Here is an 18,323-nt window from a genome sequence, read left to right on the forward strand (position 1 = left end):
AATTGTACAAGTCCTCAGAATTTCTGCCTCTCAACAGGATCTCAGATTTCTGTAGTCCTCCATTAAAGCAGACGGATTATCATTGTGCTTCATGAAAATAAGACATTTTTCAAACATCTGCTTTTACTTTGGAAAACAGTGATCAATATTTTTTCTGACCAAACCACTAACTGAATCATAGTCAGTTTATTTGTCCATTTTTTGCAATGTCAATTTGAAAGACTGTTCTGTTTTTCGAATTAAGGGATGTAAATCTAAAAAAATCTTTATTTCATCCGATTCATTGATTAATCGGAAAAATAATCGACAGATTTATCAGTTGTGAAAATAATCGTTAGTAGGAGCCCTACATTAAATTTTGCCTTACTTTTGAGCTACTTTCACACAGATATATACAAATCGACAGAAATTTTGAATACAAAAAACCCTACAATGGTCACTGAAATAACTTGAAACTGACCAGACCTGAACACAGCTAAAAGGTAACCCCTGTTTATTATCGGGGATATACTTCAGACAGGCGGCACGGTGGATGACTGGTTAGAGCGTCTGCCTCACAGTTTTGAGGACTGGGGTTCAATCCCCGGCCCCACCTGTGTGGAGTTTGCATGTTCTCCCCGTGCCTGCGTGGGTTTTCTCCGGGCACTCCGGTTTCCTCCCACATCCCAAAAACATGCATGGTAGGTTAATTGACAACTCTAAATTGCCCAATCTTGTGAATGTGAGTGCGAATCTTGTGAATCTTTTAAACGCATTGTAAACAAATTTAATCATAAAAATGGCATGCATAATATGCATAGAAAATACTGTCAGTATTGTAGTGTTAAGAGTTGGTGCCTGGTAGGGCGGCGTGTGACATGGCGAGTCTGCATGTAAGTATCTGGGTGTGAGCTGTGACTGACAGCAGCTCCTGCATTAGGGTGTTCACGGTGCTTGTGTTTTACTATTTCCCCGCCATTCAATAAATGACTGAAATGTGCATCGGCAACTGTAGGTGGTTAAGCGGTGCCATCATAATTTCTTCATTGTCTGTTTTGTTAAAATAATTCTGTCATTTTCAGTATCTTTTATTTAGTTTTTACTTTTTATTATAGTAACCATTCATCCATCTGTACCGCTTATCCTCACTAGGGTCACGGGCGTGCTGGAGCCTATCCCAGCTGTCATCGGGCAGGAGGCTGGGTACACCCTGAACTGGTTGCCAGCCAATCGCAGGGCACGTAGAAACAAACAACCATTCGCACTCACAGTCATGCCTACAGGCAATTTAGAGTCTCCAATTAATGCATGTTTTTGGGATGTGGGAGGAAACCGGAGTGCCCGGAGAAAACCCACGCAGGTACGGGGAGAACATGCAAACTCCACACAGGCGGGGCCGGGGATTGAACCCAGGTCCTCAGAACTGACGCTTTAACCACCGTGCCGCCTTAATTTAAATTTTTTTTTTAAATTATTGGTTTTACAGTTGTGTGGATGTTTCTAATTTTGTTTCTAATGTTTTAATTTCTATACCTAATTTAGCAGGATGAGACAAATTAATAGGAATACTTTTCATTGAATTTAATTGCTATTAGCACAATAATAATCATATTTAAATTGAGTCGTCTCTGACAGTGTCACTCAAAACTAAGCAACACGGCGTTATATATATAAAAAATAATTTTTAAAAATTCATTAATTTATTTTTGGGGGATGTCATTATCTAATATATCCCAAAAATGATTAAAAGCTTTCCTACCTTGTTGTTTTGCTGCCAGCTTTCATGACAAGACGTTCTCGGAAAATCATATTTTTAACGCTGTCTTGTACTTTGCGTCAAACAGGCTGGATGTACACCTGTCAACTAAGCTTAGCTTGATACAAGCTGGAAGTCATGTGCAGCTAACGTTCTTAATTTAAAACAACAACAACAACACACACACACACTTATTGGATAGAAATCCTTCATTGTAAGTTTATTGCGGTTTAATCCATTGTGACTCTTTTCTTGTCATCTTTGCGACATGTAAAAACCAGTAGCAGGTTTCACGTTCTGAGTAGAAAATGTCACAGAAGCGGGAGACGCAGCTGACATTTTACTGGAGGCATACAAAGCTTTAGCATTAGCCAATTTAAAGCTTTAGCTTTAGCATTAGCCAATTGTCATGTTAATGACTCGGGAGAAGTGTTTCTCCTCTTATGCTATAATAAACATGTTTAATGGTTTTAATTTGGTCGTTTTTTTTATGCCTGGTGTTTTTTTCCTGTTGTTGGTGGCTTGACCTAACTTTTAGGTCAAAATATATTGTGAACAAAGAATTTTGTTTTTACATATTATGTGACTGATGTTAGCTTTTCACGCTAGTTAGCAAGCTGTTTAGCCCTGTTACTGGTTTTACTTTGGTAAGTTTCTACTTCCTGTTTTTCTTCCCATTCCTGTTGACTTGATTGGACTCTGAACTTCCAACTTTTTATGTCATCTGCCAGTAGTTATCATGATGTTTCATCGGATGTTTGGACTCTGGAGCTAATTATTGCCATTATAATTGATCACAATAGAAAATTCACTGTAAAAGTCAATGAAATCAAAATTGTAGTCTTCGAGGCACCACTTAAAATGGACCCTTCGGGTGGCCAGTTGTCGGGGCGCCTGAGTGGGCCCGGCGGACCACCCTGGGTCCCTCGGTGTGGGACGTGTCCCGTCCACCGGGCTGCTCTCGGGTGGACCCCTGGGCCCGATCCCGCCCCTCGATTGATTGGGTGGGGTCCTCATCCACCGTGGCACAGGCAAAGCAATTACAGGACACTTCCGTCAGTCTTTGTGCATGTAAAACGGTGTCAATTCACTTGCATGTGTCCGCAGGCACACCCCCCTGGGACTCTTTCGCTGGGTGTGGGGCCACTCACTTATTGCGACAAATAACTTATAAATAACTTGCAAATTGCTTATGTATCCCCTCACTTCTACGCTCATCCTATAGACTTTTATAATTTACATAGTTATTCCCACCACACTTCAGTTGTACAGCCGTGTTCATGACCCTTGTCCTGCATGCTTCTTCTCCTGTCCTTGTCCTGTCCTTCCCTCACAGGGTGTCTGTAGCACTACAGCCCCACGCAAACTCATATTTAATGTTTCATTGTTGTAGATAATGTAATGACTTACTTTTCTCATCCTGTTTGCAATTAGTGCTTTGTCTTTTGTCTTTGTTTCTCTCGCCCCTCTAGAAACTTTGTTCTGTTCCACTGATCGACTCTGATACTCAAGAAACTTCAATTATAATACTAAGAAACCACAGCGGAAGCTTAAAAACTCCCCTCTGACACAGTAAAACTGTTCCGGCATAAAAAGGATACAGATCTTCCATTCTGCTTGACCTAACAGCCAAACAGGACAAAAAAATAAAATAAAATCGACCCTTCGTATACTTACCTAAAGGTTGCACTCAGCACCCATAGTGATTGACACTTTGATTAGGCTGGATGGAGCCAGATGCGTCCATATGGCTGACTACAAAGTGTGACCAGCATTTTGTTCCTCCTATTTTACCTCATGAGGATAATGATGAGGACCCACTGACCTTTTGACACCTACAGTACATGAGAGTGGCAGTTTTGTCCATATGGGAAGAAACAGTGCAAGGCATCACAAGATGTTACATTAAAAGACATGCAGTCAAAGTGCAAAATAATGTCCATCAAAAAAAGGAAAAATGTTCGCTGGCCAAATGCTTGTAAAGTGCCAGAGGCGCTTGGTGCGAGTGCTTTTAAGCATATCATCTCACTGTCAAGCGGACCACTTGACACACTTGCTGCCAAGTGTGGAATTGCTGGGGCGGGGCTTTACAATCTGATCTCATCAAGTGTCACTTGTGAAGAGCAGATTGCAGGAAAGAATGCACGGAGAAAATACACTGGTGCGAGCTTGAGACAATCGTACACGGTGGGAATACTGATGGAATGTAACAAAAAGACTCCCCCCCCCCCAAAAAACCCAGTCAATACTGCATTATGAAAAAAGTGACTTTTTAAATTGCTTGTCCAGTATACATGTATTTGAGTCTCTTGAGTGCTCGGCCAGCCAAATGTGACCTTACCAGTACACATCCAAGCAGTATCAGTATAAACTGTTAGAAAATGCAAACATCACGCCCTTCAAAGGCAAAAATCAACACAGTATACACTGTAATTATGCCTTCTTAAACCAGTTTATTTCTTTATATTCTCTTATGTTTTGTTTTTGTACAATACAGTGCTATTTTTCTATATTAAAAACATTTTACAAATATTCACTAATAACGGTGAGTAGTGATAATTATTACGTGCGAGTACAGCATGTCGATTGTAAGCTTACCATTTAAAGGAAAAGCCTGGAACGTTTTTTTGGGCCTCTCTTCAATCGCTGGTGATACTCCACTTATCTCTGAGTCAACTTTACCTGTTAGAAAATAACGTTTGGTCTGTGACTGCTCATTAATGCTGAATGACAACACAATTGAAAATGGAAAAATTACTCGAAACACGCAGCCCAGAGCGCTGCCTGCCTCCTCTGATAAAAGAACAGTTTTCCTGCTTGTTCCCAGGGAACCACGGGGAGAGCTTTATGCGCACTGCCGAGTTTTTGGGTAACCTCCACAGCTGCCTTCGAGACCATGAATACATTTAGACTGTGATCTATTAGAGTTGTCGGCTTTGTTCACCCTGTTCTTAAAATAAAGATGATTTATGACTTGTCAGCTCAATTATTGAAGTTTAGTTTGGTTTTGTTTAGTCCAAACCATTATTGCTAGACCAAAGTCTACACTATTTTTCTTGACCTTCATGATCTAAAAAAAAAACCTAATAAATCTGCCTTTATAAAAATGATGAAGCTACTAAAGGTATTAATTTACCCATGTGTTTATTAATAAGGTTGTAGTTTACAGTGGTGTGGAATCTCAAAAGTGGAATGTCTAAAACGTCGTCATTCAAAATAACAAAAGTATGAACTGAAATAAAGTAGTTTCCAGTTTGACATAAAATAAATAGTTGAACAAAACAAAACACGACCCCTGTCAAAAATCCAAAACAAGCATAGTGTCAAAAGCATTTTTCTTTTTAAATATATTGGGGTTTCACGCGCAGGCACGCTGGTCGACTGGTTAGCACATCTGCCTTACAGTTCTGGGGACCGGGGTTCCAATCCCGGCCCCGCCTGTGTGGAGTTTGCATGTTCTCCCCGTGCCTGCGTGGGTTTTCTCCGAGCACTCCGGTTTCCTCCCACATCCCAAAAACATTCGCGGTAGGTTGGTTGAAGACTCTAATTTGCCCGTAGGTGTGAATGTGAGTGCGATTGGTTGTTTGTCTCTATGTGCCCTACGATTGGCTGGCGACCGCTTCAGGGTGTACCAGGCCTCCCGCCCGAAGATAGCTGGGATAAGCTCCAGCAGACCGTGACCCTAATGGGGATAAGCGGTAAAGAAAATGGATGGATGGATGGGGTTTCACGCTTCAAGAGTGTGTGTGTGTGTTCATGCATGTGTGTGTATCTGTGTGCGTTATAATAAAGAAAAGAATAAGCAATTACATATTGGTAAGTTAACCCAAACATAGGATAGACAATATCAATAATCAAATGATAACCAATGCTGTTTAGGTAGGAACATTTACACGGTTAACATCCTGTATTTTGATCCTATTCTGAAAGACAAAGTGTACCACTTCTGGTAGCGGAAGGTGCTAACTTAGCAATCGATATGCCAAACACAATAATGCATTCTAATGCAACAGGTGATGGCTGATGGTGTGTGCAGTGTGTTTCATTACATTGCAAAACCAGACAACTCAAAGAAAATACATTTGGATTAAAAAAAGACTAGTCCCAAGATTTTACATAATTATAGCATAACAGTAATGCTTTGTGAATAAAAAAAAGAGGTGAGTGTACTAGAACTGCACTCTCTTGAATGAAACCTTTAATTTAGATCAAGCTTATCCTTTTGAAGGGGGAGTTCTAACTCTATTAGCAGCGAGTTAATGAGAACTCTTGGGTGCAGACACGTTTGAGGTACTGTACACGAATAAGACGACACGAGCTGCAATAAAATGCCTACGCCACTTGTCGGCTTCTTGAATAAAACCTTTCTTTTTGGAGTTGTTTAGTTTTGCAGGGTTAGGAAATACAACATCGAACGAGTAGGAGTGGCTCTATTTTTGTCTAAATGGCGCTTGTCAGCTTTGGGCTTGAAATTGTCATATTGTCCACCTTATAAAAAATACTTAGGGATTGAGTGAAGGAATCCAAACACCATGAATGAACAACTTCAGATTGTCATCTATTAGGCTAAAGAGTTGTTGTTCTGCTTTTAATTAACAATGATTTATGATTTGTCCGCTTAGTTGGGAAGGCCTCACTTGCTTTAGTCTAAATAGACTCTCAGAGAAGGTTTATGACACTTTTACAAAGGTTGGTAGTAATTACTTGAATGTCTCATGCTTTATCAGCTACCTCTCGTTGCCACGGACAACGGCATTCAACTCTGGTCCTGATTGTCCTCACACATCTTTGAGTGCGCCAACACAAAAACTACAATCAATTGTGTCACACTACGTCAACTGGTATTTAATTTTGAAGAAAACTGCCCTGTGTCTGTTGATTGACTCCAAATAACTGCATTGAGTGGAGGTCTGTCTTTTCTTCTCTCCCGTCGGCCTATGGGAAATCTCTCAATTAACCTCATCCCATAATTAACTAGAATGGAAAACAACCCAGGTGTTAACAATTCGGGACTTTCCTTATTAACGGAAGAATCAGCGGACGCCAATAGAGCTCCAACAGAAGCAGAAAACTAATTTAGATGAATCTGTGTTGAGATGACATTCATTAAATGGCTAGAAAGGAGTGGATTGGGAAGTTGAAGTTACAAAATAGCACTAGGAAAAAAAATCTTATTCAGTAAGACTCTCTCATTCATTATTCATCAAAGGTCTGCATGTAGAGCCTAAACATTAAAATAATACAGTATGCACCTAATCTAATCTTGCATGGGCAGGATTTATAGATTGTGCGGCTGCATTATCACTCTTTCCTGTTATCATTTTATGAGGAAAGTTTCCTTTTTTTTTTTTTAATCTTCCCAATATTGTAAAACTAAGAATCGGCCATCAACGCTCAGTTTTGACACAATTGAAGTATCATCCATCCGTTTTCTATAGCACTTGTTCTCATAAGGGTCAAGGATGAACAAAAGTTTTTTTCCAGCTGACAATTCGGTGAGAGGTGGGGCACACCCTGTACTGGTCGCCAGCCAATCACAGGGTACATAGAGACTGGGGGGGGTGGCATATTCGATCAGGCCAACAAATGAAAACTGTGCCCCCTTTGTGCTTTTTCCAGCTTAAAAACACAATTGTAAACTTCGGTCCATGTTACTTAATTCTGAACTAGAAATAATCGTATGTGTTTCTCTCCTCACGTCTTGACTATTGCAATTTTTTTCATCTGTCTCAACAAGTGTCTCCAATCCATTGTAGGTTTCAGTACCTTTTTATTTTTTAACAGTTACCGTCATTACAGAGTCCTAAATGGTCAAGCTCCTCCATATTTGGTGGATTTGGTGTCATTTTATGATCGTGTTAGGTCACTGCGGTCTGCTGACTGCCTTTTGATTAATGTCCCTCACACAAGATTAAAAATCTAAAGTAATATAGAGCCCTGCAGTCTTTTGAATGTGCTTCCTTTTGCACTGCCTCGTCAATGGACCTTTTTTGAAAGCAAAACATATTTCATTAGGCAGGAATTCCAGTAAGACTAGATTGTTTGTTTTAAAATATTATTTTGATTGGATTTTTTATAATTGTATTAACTCTGAAATATAAAATGCTGTTGAAATGTAAAATGTTTCTTTTATTTGTGTATGACTGTTAGGTCCATTGAAGACTAAATTGTCCATAGGTGTAAATGTAAGTTTCGCGGATTGGTACTGAAGCCGCTCCATTACTTAATTAAGTAAAATTACAAAATTACACACTGATAGATATACTTAGGTAAAAAAAGTAAATAAACATTTTCTAGCCCAATAATAAAATACATGTTGATCTTCAAATACTTCAATTAAAAAAAAAAAAAACTCACAGAATACTGCTGCAGAGAGCAAAAAATGTCACATTGTTAATATATATAAAGATATATACAACATAAATAACAATAGTTAAGTTTGTCAGTGACCCAACACTGCATCCATCTGCAGTAAATGTCTGTGTGAAACGTTGGTCCCAGCGGAGCATCAAGGCAGAAATTCTGTGTCGACCTTTTGAAGTCGACTTAGGCGAGTTATTCGATTTTCTTTTCCAAGCCCTAAAACAAACCAAAAAAAGTCAAAAATGAGCAAATTACTGCCAAAAACGGCCTTACCTGACAAGTTTTTTGGCTTTCCGTGTCTGCAGTGTCATCTTTGGTTACACTGTCCTGCTCGCTTTCTTCCACATCGACTCAGACAAACAGCACAAGACCATTCATGTACTCGTCTAAATTGTTTCCAGTTTTCAGCTTTTTGGTTTTGTGCAGTTTTATTTCTTTTACCTCATGTTGTCACTCACCTAAGAAGGTTTTCAAAGTAGCAAGCTCATTTCTAAAATCTAAGGAGTAGAAGAACAGATGTTTGTGTTTAATGAGTAAGGGGTCAAAGTAAAATCTCACCAGAAAAAACTACCTTTAAAGATACTAGTTCTACTTAGTACTACTACTAGTAAAGATACCTGAAATGGAACGTATTGCTGGCTGCTCAATACAATATGGCAGTTGTCAAGTCAACAAGTCAGGTGCATTTATCCATCTCGGTGGGACCTTGAATGCATTGCATTTACTTTACAATACTCTACTGGACTATCAAAGTATTGCATCTAGTTCAAGTGAATCTTGTAAAGCGCATCGACCTTTACGTCACAAAGTAGTATGAGTATGCTATTTGTTAATACAATGGTACCCTTGACTGGTTAAATTCGTTCCGTGATCAACATCGTAGCTCAATTTACTCGTACAGTACATCAAATAAATTTTTTCCAATTGAAATGGCACTAACCCGTTCCAGCACCCACAAAAAAACACCACATTCTTTTGTTACATTTTTAATAATGAAAAATAGCACAGTATTGTATAACATAACAAAAGACAATTTTAAGAAACTGGTTTTAAGAAGTGTAAATACTGTACGTATTGTAGTGTATGTTGAAGGTCTGCCTTTCTGCCTAATGAGCAGAGTCAGAAGCTGGACTTCAATGTGAGCATCTGGGCTTGAGTTGTGACCTACACCAGCTTGTGAGTGTTCTCATTTTGTATTTTGAATTGGATGTGTTTGATGGTTTGTCCCATTCAAAAAATAGTTGAAAAATGACTGTGGCTCTCCTTGCCTGCATGTGAGGGTATTAAGGTACCTTCTTCGGCGCCGTATCTGGGGCTTGCTTGTACCTCAAATTTTGGCTTGCAACTCACAGCAAAAAAACAACAAATAAAAACCAAAAACACAAGTGACGGCTCATTACTTGAAAAACTTGTAAGTCAAGGCAGCACTGTATTTCTTATGGATTCTAGATTTGAACAAATCAGAGTTTGACCACTGTGCTAAAAAAGGCAGCCAAGTTATCAAAAACAGCTCTTAGACGGATGCATTGTACTGTAGTTTGACATAATCACGCTAATAAACATTGTTAAACTAATAACTTTCTGATAGCATCAATCAAAACGGGACATTGTTACGTTGGAAGAAGCATAATATTCAATGCAGCTCTTGTATTGGATAGCATACGATTGCTGAATGAACCCAATAAAAGGATCGGTGAGTTACACATGGGTTGAACTCCTCGTCAGTTGCAATTAAGTGATGTTTTGGCTATTCAAATTACCAGGTGGCATCCTTATGTAGTGTACATGCAGGCTCATCCTTCCTGCTTAAACCAGTAAATCAAATCAACATGAAGCTACTGTATATCCTTAGCTTTATCGCTGCTTTGAATATTTAAGCTGATCGCAAAATGAACAAAAGCCGAGATCTGAATATTAGCTCTGTTGAGTTACATCCTCATGTTTTAACTGTGTACGAAATAGAAGCGCGGTCTACATTACCAAACGTCTTAAGAAGGCCACTGGCTGCATCCTAAGCTGATTTAAAACGCTTCCCACTCCCATGTGGAATCTGTTGCCATAACATTTTTGCACCCGGTTGTGATACAGTGATCAGAGGCAGAAATAATTGGAGTGACACCGTCAGACTGTCACTTGCCTTAAAAAGAATGTATTTATTTCTCCACCTGTGCTTGCGTGATTGATCTTTTGTTGTAGATCAGTGCATTGTCAGAAGCCACTCAGATATTTGTCCCCTCCAAACATGTTCAAAGACTCTTAAGTAAAAACCCTGCACACCAATTAGTGTCAGAATTGCTGTTTGGACAGCTGCATTTTTCTGTTTGATTTGATAATCAATCACTGCAGTTTCATCCTTGGATGCATGCACAATAGAACGGTAATTTGTTTGTCTGTCAAACTGTATTGACTGTTCTTGAGGGAATAAAATACACTCAACATGCTTGTATATATGACAATGGCGTTTGGAAGACTTAAAAACCTAAACTTTTTATGAAATTTCTTAAAGTGCAAAGTTTTTATCATTCCCAACTACACACTACAAACATGAAAAACGCTAGGCAATGCGAATGCATGACTACTTCACATTCAAAACAACAATGGCAATTACAGTATATGAAATAATTTCTTTGCTCAGAAATAAAGATTAACTAACCTTTCTTCAAAATTTACTTCTGGCAAGCACAAAAGTGTGATTTTAATTTTTTACAAGAATAAAATCACAATATTTGAAGAAAACGTCTTAATTTTGCTAGAATTAAATCATTTTGTTAGTAGCAGTAGCAGTAGCAGTAATAAAGGAAAGTCATAATAATCAGAGAAAACAGTTGCATTTTCTACCTTACTAAAGTCTTTATCAGAAAAAAGCTGTGATAATGTGTAATATAAAACGTAATAATATAATATAATATATAATATAATAAATAACATAACATAACAACAAAGTGATAAAATTATAAGAAAAATTTGATAAACCAGAAAAAAGTCAATATATGAGGAAAATGTTGTCATTCTTACTAGAATAATGTTGTAATATTAGGAGCAATGCCACAATCATCAGTTTTCATTCCCTCAAGACTCAAGTGGCTCACTGATTAGAGCAACATGCACTCTGTAAAATGTACAAATCTCTCCTGAAATGGGCACCGTTTATAAGAGTCCACCAAAATTAATTTCCAGTGTGTCACTTCTAATTTCCGGTCTCGTGTCACATGGGTAGCCTGATATTTGGATAGCTTACAGAGTTGAGCAAAGCTGATAAGTGGCGTCCGGGTGGCAGACAAATGACGAGGCGTTAATACCGGAGGAAGACTAATGAGTCTGATCCTGTCCAATTACCGAATGGACTGAAAGCATATAATTACACATCATACATCCCAAATCCTGGAAAATCGAAAATCCCGGTGAGACTTGCATAAACTAATCCTCGTCGTGTGCGATTTGAGCAGCAGACAAGCAAACATTCATCCACCGATTTTCCATAGCGCTTGTCCTCATTAAGGTCATCGGAAAAGCTAGAGCCGATCCCAACTGAATTTGGTCGAGAGGCGGTGTACACCCTGATCACCAGCCAATCACAAGGCACATACAAAGAACCATTCACACTCACATTCACACTTCTGGCGTCTTCAGTGAACCTAACATGAATGTTTTTGGGAATGTGGGGCGAAGCTGGAGTTGTAGTCGCTCTTGATTGGCTAGACGGCAGAAGCTACAATTCGCCACCTGTTGCCATCCATACAAAATAATCATAGCTGTGTTCAACTAAACAGGCCCCGATTTCACACTGAGCAAGAAGTGAGTACAGTGGACAAGTTCAAACGCAAAAGCCGACAAGCAGCAATGACACAAAAAAAGAGCCACGCCTACGAGCAGACTGCCTATTCGTATTATTTACATATCGGTATTGCACATTTTTCCCAAATCGTATTGCATAGTTGTTGTTCATTATATTGCGCTTACGTGTAAAATGGGGTCCTTCAGTAGGCCACGGAAATGTATAAAATTGTATTGCTGATAAGATCATCATTATCGATACTTTTTGTGACATTTTTGTTTGGTGGTGTGCAGTGAGATTTTTGTAATGAAAAATATGTCACTGGGCTCAAAGATTGGGAAACACTGCCCTAGCGGCACCATTGTGTTGCCATGAGCAAAACAAAAATGTTCAAATAGTTTTACACTTCTGTCAGGTGTCATCCATTTAGTTCCCTTCTAATTCCATCTTTGGCTCAGTGTAACTAGAAAAGGTGTGTTGTTCTTGAGGAAGTATCAAGTTTTTACTGTCTCAACCTTGAAACTTTAACCCCATTTGTAGATTAAAGATGAAGGGATTTGGCCTTTTCGCTTTGATAGACATAATTACTCTTATTGCCCCCCTGCCCCACCCAGAGGGCGCTCATCTGGGTGGAGAGGCTCCTCAGAGAATTTGCTTAATCAAAGCAATGCGTTAAGGTCCTGATTGGAGAACCTTGTGGCCGAGACACTTTCACCCTGATTAAAAATAAGAAAAAAAGACATTTTCTATTTGCTATGAAGCTCCTCCTGGGGATGGTGGAGCAGGAGAAGATAGAAAGAAGTAGAGAGGATAGAGTAAAGAAAGCAATAAATGTCTAGCAGAGATAGAGAAGCAGGGTTGTTATCTCTGTGGATGATCATTTGCTGCATCGATTCTAACCATAACCTCCAATGTAAAATGTATGATTACTGAAGCAATAAAGGGCTCAATACAAACATTTAGGGGTCATGACTGCCTACCAATACAAAGCAAAGTGCTAAAATGAATACATATATAATGCTTTATCTGGAGAAGACTGTAAGTGTTGCACAAGTTAACAGTAACAAGGCTGCAGACTCCTACTAAGGATTATTAGGGCCACAAACTGGTAGGTGTTCAACTCCGCAATGACGGTTTTCTCCGGGCACTCCGGTTTCCTCCCAGATCCCAAAAACATGCATTAATTGAAGACTCTAAATTTCCCGTAGGTGTGACTGTGTGTGCGAATGGTTGTTTGTTTGTATGTGCCCTGCGATTGGCTGGCAACCAGTTCAGGGTGTACCCCGCCTCCTGCCCGATGATAGCTGGGATAGGCTCCAGCACGCCTGCGACCCTAGTGAGGAGAAGCGGCTCAGAAAATGGATGGATGGATGGTTAACAGAATTACACAAAAACAATAGAACTGATTTTGTAAAGGACTGACACATGGACCAATAAAGTAACCCTAATATTTTACCGCAGATTGAATAAAGGTGTGGATCAAGAAATGCAATGCATTGGGGTCTATTGAGGCAGGGACCTATCAGATGTATCTGTAGTGACATTACTGCCATCCACAGCACTGGAGTGGAACAGCATCACACAGAACACAAAACCTTGTGCCTGGATCAGACTACAAGACAAATCTCGGTCAGACAGTGGCAACACTACACGACATGTATTCTGATCCTGTATCCCGTAACACCGAATCCCGTCTTTTATGATCACTGGGCTTTATCTTGTCCAATCAAACACTGTCAGGGAGGCGTGACCAGAAAACGTGTCACCTTTCACCGCAACCGGACATGACCGTTACCATGGCGACAAGAAGTTGTTGTCAAACAATAGATCGCTCTGGCGATGTTTGGGAAAAAAAAGAACAGAAAGACGGGGAAAAAATGTGCGGTGCCACTGGGTGCTCCGGAGATGACATTTTGGGCTCTCCATTCAAGGATTGCTTGAGGTATATTCATGTACTTTTAATACGATGCGGCTCGCAAGCAGGCAACAAAATTTTACGTAGTCTAGCCAGCTAGTGCTAGCACTAACGTTTGCACGTAAACGTGCCGGAGTTCTCTAGAATCATGCGCTAAAGCTTTGGCAGACATTGGTTTGTGCGTGTGAATAAATGTTGACAACAGCGACCAAGTATGTTGACAACGGCAAGAACGGTAGCCGATAGTCGACGTCAAGGTGCACTGTCGGAGAGTTGTCATTGATATGTCACACCACACAGAAGATATCCCAAAAGTCAAACATGCTAGACTTTTCCTTTTGGCGTCGTAGGGCTATCGTTGGGCCAAATCGTTGGTCGTGGATGATGTCAAACTACAAGAAGTTTTGTCATTCAAAATATGACCCGATCTGGCAACTTGTACTCCATAGCTAATCGGGCCAAAATCCTGGCGTCTGATCTGCAGTGTTCCCCAACCTTCTTTGCACCGCGGACCGGTTTAGAGTAGGCATTTTTCTCACGGACCGGCTGTGGCGTGCGCGTGTTTGTGTGTGTGTGTGTGTGTGTGTGTGTGTGTGTGTATATATATATATATATATTTATTTATTTTTCCGCTCAGACCGGAAACAGAAACGTTCGAGCCGGAAGAAACGGAAGCTATCTGTGCAGTCTCGACGTGTCAATTGAGACGCGCAGCTGTTGCGGCGGAGAAGATCGGGTCAATTTTCAAAATAAAACACATGAATTGCAAAACAACAGATTATATAAATTGGTCATTTTTTTCTCTGCTGCCCGGTAACAAATGCCTCACGGCCCGGTACCAGTCTGCGGACCGGTGGTTGGGGACAACTGATCTAGGGAACAGGATTGTTTGGCTTTGGTGGAGCCACTAATTATCTTTGAAAAGGCTTCTTTTTTTTTTTACACACCTCTTGTATTGTATCTACAACAAAGGGGATATTGCTATTGTATAAAGAGTCATTTGCAAAAATCTCCAATTGTCTAATTGTAAAGGTGTCTCAGGTGTGAAAGAAAAATTCACTGTGATCGTGAACTCAATCGTCACGTTGCTAAGTGGAGCCACGCTGGAGACTTCTGTATTTCCTGGCATTGTCATTAGCAATAGGTCAACACAATTTCTTTTGTGTGTCCAAGGAAGCTTTTTACTAAGGATGTTTGACTCATTATTATGGAAATTATCTTTTTTAGTGCCATGGATTTCCTCTTGTAGAGTGGTTTAACTTTTGGGGAAATAAACTTCAAGAGCATCCTCTTAACATTCTTAAAAGTGAGTCGTAATTGAGATTAAAGAGTTTTGTTGTCAAAACGTGTAAAGTCAAAAATAAATATAGTAATAATAATTTTCTTGTGGTAAATTTTAAATTATCCTGAGAATAATTTGTAATCATATAATAATAAAGTATGAGAAGTTTTTTTTATCATTGTAATCCTATGACGATAGTTTTTTTTCTTTTGTTTTAAAGAAAAACCTTTTTCTTTACATATCCCAATCTTGTAAAATATTACAGAAAAAAGAAACACATCATGAGAACAAAAATGTTTTCCAAAAAAAAAAAGGAATCTTACAGGAAGAAAGTCATGCAGTTACCAGAATAAAGGTGTATTTTTTAGAGGATAAAAGACTTACAGGAATACATTTGCATCTAAAGTTATATTTTCTGAGAGAAAGTCACAATATGATGAGAATAAAGTTGTAATACTAATCAAAAAACACAAAATAAGTCATATAGTTAATTGAATAAAGGTGCATTTTTCAAGAGAAAGTGACTTACAGTATGTAGTTCCATTTAAAGTTATGTTTTTTCCTGAGAGAAATGTCCTAATATGATAAGAATATAATTGTAATTCTACATTAAAATAGTTGTAATCTTACACAAAAATGTGATAAAGGTATATTTCAAGAGAAAGTGATTTACAGAAAATAGTTACTGTATAGGCGGCGCGGTGGACGACTGGTTAGAGCGTCAGCCTCACAGTTCTGAGGAGCGGGGTTCAATCCCCGGCCCCGCCTGTGTGGAGTTTGCATGTTCTCCCCGTACCTGCGTTGGTTTTCCCCGGGCACTCCGGTTTCCTCCCACATCCCAAAAACATGCATTAATTGGAGACTCTAAATTGCCCGTAGGTGTGACTGTGAGTGCGAATGGTTGTCCTGCCCGATGACAGCTGGGATAGGCTCCAGCACGCCCGCGACCCTAGTGAGGAGAAGCGGCTTAGAAAATGGATGGATGGAGTTATTGTATAATTGAAGTTACATTTTCTGAGAGAAAGTCCTAATATGATGAGAATAAATATTACAGACACAAATAAGGTAATCTTTCACAAAAAAATAGTTACCAGAATCAATGTGTATTTTTCGAGAAAAATGACTTACAGATATAGTTATATTTTAAGTTTTATTTGAGTCCTAACATGATGAGATTAAAATAACTGTAATAATACCAGATTTTTATTTAAAAAAAGTAGTATAATAAAATCTAATTTTTAAGGGTTGTATTATTGTGAGAATAAAGTTCCAATTACACCAGAAAATGAGTTTTGTATTTTCATTTCAAGTGTTATAGTATAGAATAAAATTGTACTTTTAATCTTACAAACATGAAGCTGTATTCTTCTGAAAAACAAATGTAATCTTACAAAAATATTCATCTTTTTGAGAAAAGAGGGGGTACAGTGACATTTTCTCTTGCAAGATTGTCTTTTTTCCTCTTAAATAGACTTTATCTCACTTTTTCTTTGTAGCAGACAAACCCACATCTGACAAATAATCCTATTCGATTTGTGCTCGATATTATTACGTTCTTCTCACAGTCTTGCGACTTCTTGTTTCATTTCAATGGAACCCAAACACTCCTTGCTACTTTAGCACCTGAAAAATACATTTCCGATTCAGTGAGCAGCCGGAACCCTTTTATCTTGCCCCTGTTTGGTCATCCTGCAGATGCAAGCCTCTCCAACGAGTGAATATGTCAACATGTCAATAAGTGGGCATGAAGTCTAGCGATAAGGGGTTGTCTATTCAACCTTTGGCCTAGTTTTCTCCCTTTCTGTTGTCCCTGGTGATATATTTGCCCTTTGAGAGATGTCTTGTCTGTACATCGGATCTGAGTATTCTAGGCAGAAACATCTCAGGGAGCTTTGAGCTGTTAAGTGAGAAAGGAGGCTGCCTGGCACAGTATTTGGACTCCCTACCTCTTTGTAACATCTTTTATCTGAGCTTTCTTAATCCATAAATGAATGACTAAATCAATAAAAACGTACTCTATAGAATGAATGAATGCTATGTGATGGTAGTGAACGCAACTCACTTCACAACAAGCAGCACTTTGGCAGATAGTGCAATTCTTTATTGTCACGCCCTGTAGAAGTTTAATGTGACACAATATGCCATGATAGATACCCAATCTGTTAGCCAATCAAGTTCTACTAGGTAGCCAATCTGTCAGCCAATCACATTCTAATAGCCAGAGTCAGTGTCAATCTAATCAGTGTCAGAGTGTTGGACTATCTTCTGTGCAAGACGCGAGGATGCTACTCCGTGAATCCACTTCGCTTCCCGTCCATGACTGGCATTTCTCAAGTTTTTCTGTCCGTGTTGGCTGTTTGCCCAGCCTTCTGATTTCTGCTCACGACTGGGAATTCTGTCAGATCAAGGTTGCCTGTTCGTGTGGCTGTTGGAATAGCCTTCCATTTACAACCTCGAGCCCTGCTTGTCTGTTTCCCGTTCCCCTGTTCTGCTCTCTCTGAATTGTCGATTAAGGCAACAATGAGGTTTGAGCATTCCTTTATTATTTTTTTTTTGGTCCTGTTCGGCTGTTAGGTCAAACTGAAAGGAGGATCTGTATCTTTCTTTATGCTGGAACAGTTTTATTGTGCCACAGTGGATTTGTTAAACTGCCACTGTGGCTCTTTGTATTCTGATGAATCTTTATTGAAAACAGAACAAAGTCTTAAATGGGAATGACAGAAAAAACAAAGGGGAGAGACAGTGAAAAGATAACTAAATAATATAGGAAGACAACAAAAGACAGCATATTAGCTAATATAGGAAGACAACAAAAGACAGGATATTAACTCTAATAAAGATGAGGTAAGTAAATCATTATATGCCTAGTACAATGACAAATTAGATTTGAGTGTTGTATGGGGCGGCGGCACGGTGGCCGACTGGTTAGAGCGTTAGCCTCACAGTTCTGAGGACCCGGGTTCAATCCCTGGCCCCACCTGTGTGGAGTTTGCATGTTCTCCCCGTGCCTGCGTGGGTTTTCTCCGGGTACTCCGGTTTCCTCCCACATCCCAAAAACATGCATTAATTGGAGACTCTAAATTGCCCGTAGGCATGACTGTGAGTGCGAATGGTTGTTTGTTCGTATGTGCCCTGCGATTGGCTGGCAACCAGTTCAGGGTGTACCCCGCCTCCTGCCCGATGACAGCTGGGATAGGCTCCAGCACCCCCGCGACCCCAGTGAGGAGAAGCGGCTCAGAAAATGGATGGATGG

This window comes from Phyllopteryx taeniolatus, chromosome 7 (assembly GCF_024500385.1).
Source record: "Phyllopteryx taeniolatus isolate TA_2022b chromosome 7, UOR_Ptae_1.2, whole genome shotgun sequence".
NCBI lineage: Eukaryota > Metazoa > Chordata > Actinopteri > Syngnathiformes > Syngnathidae > Phyllopteryx > Phyllopteryx taeniolatus.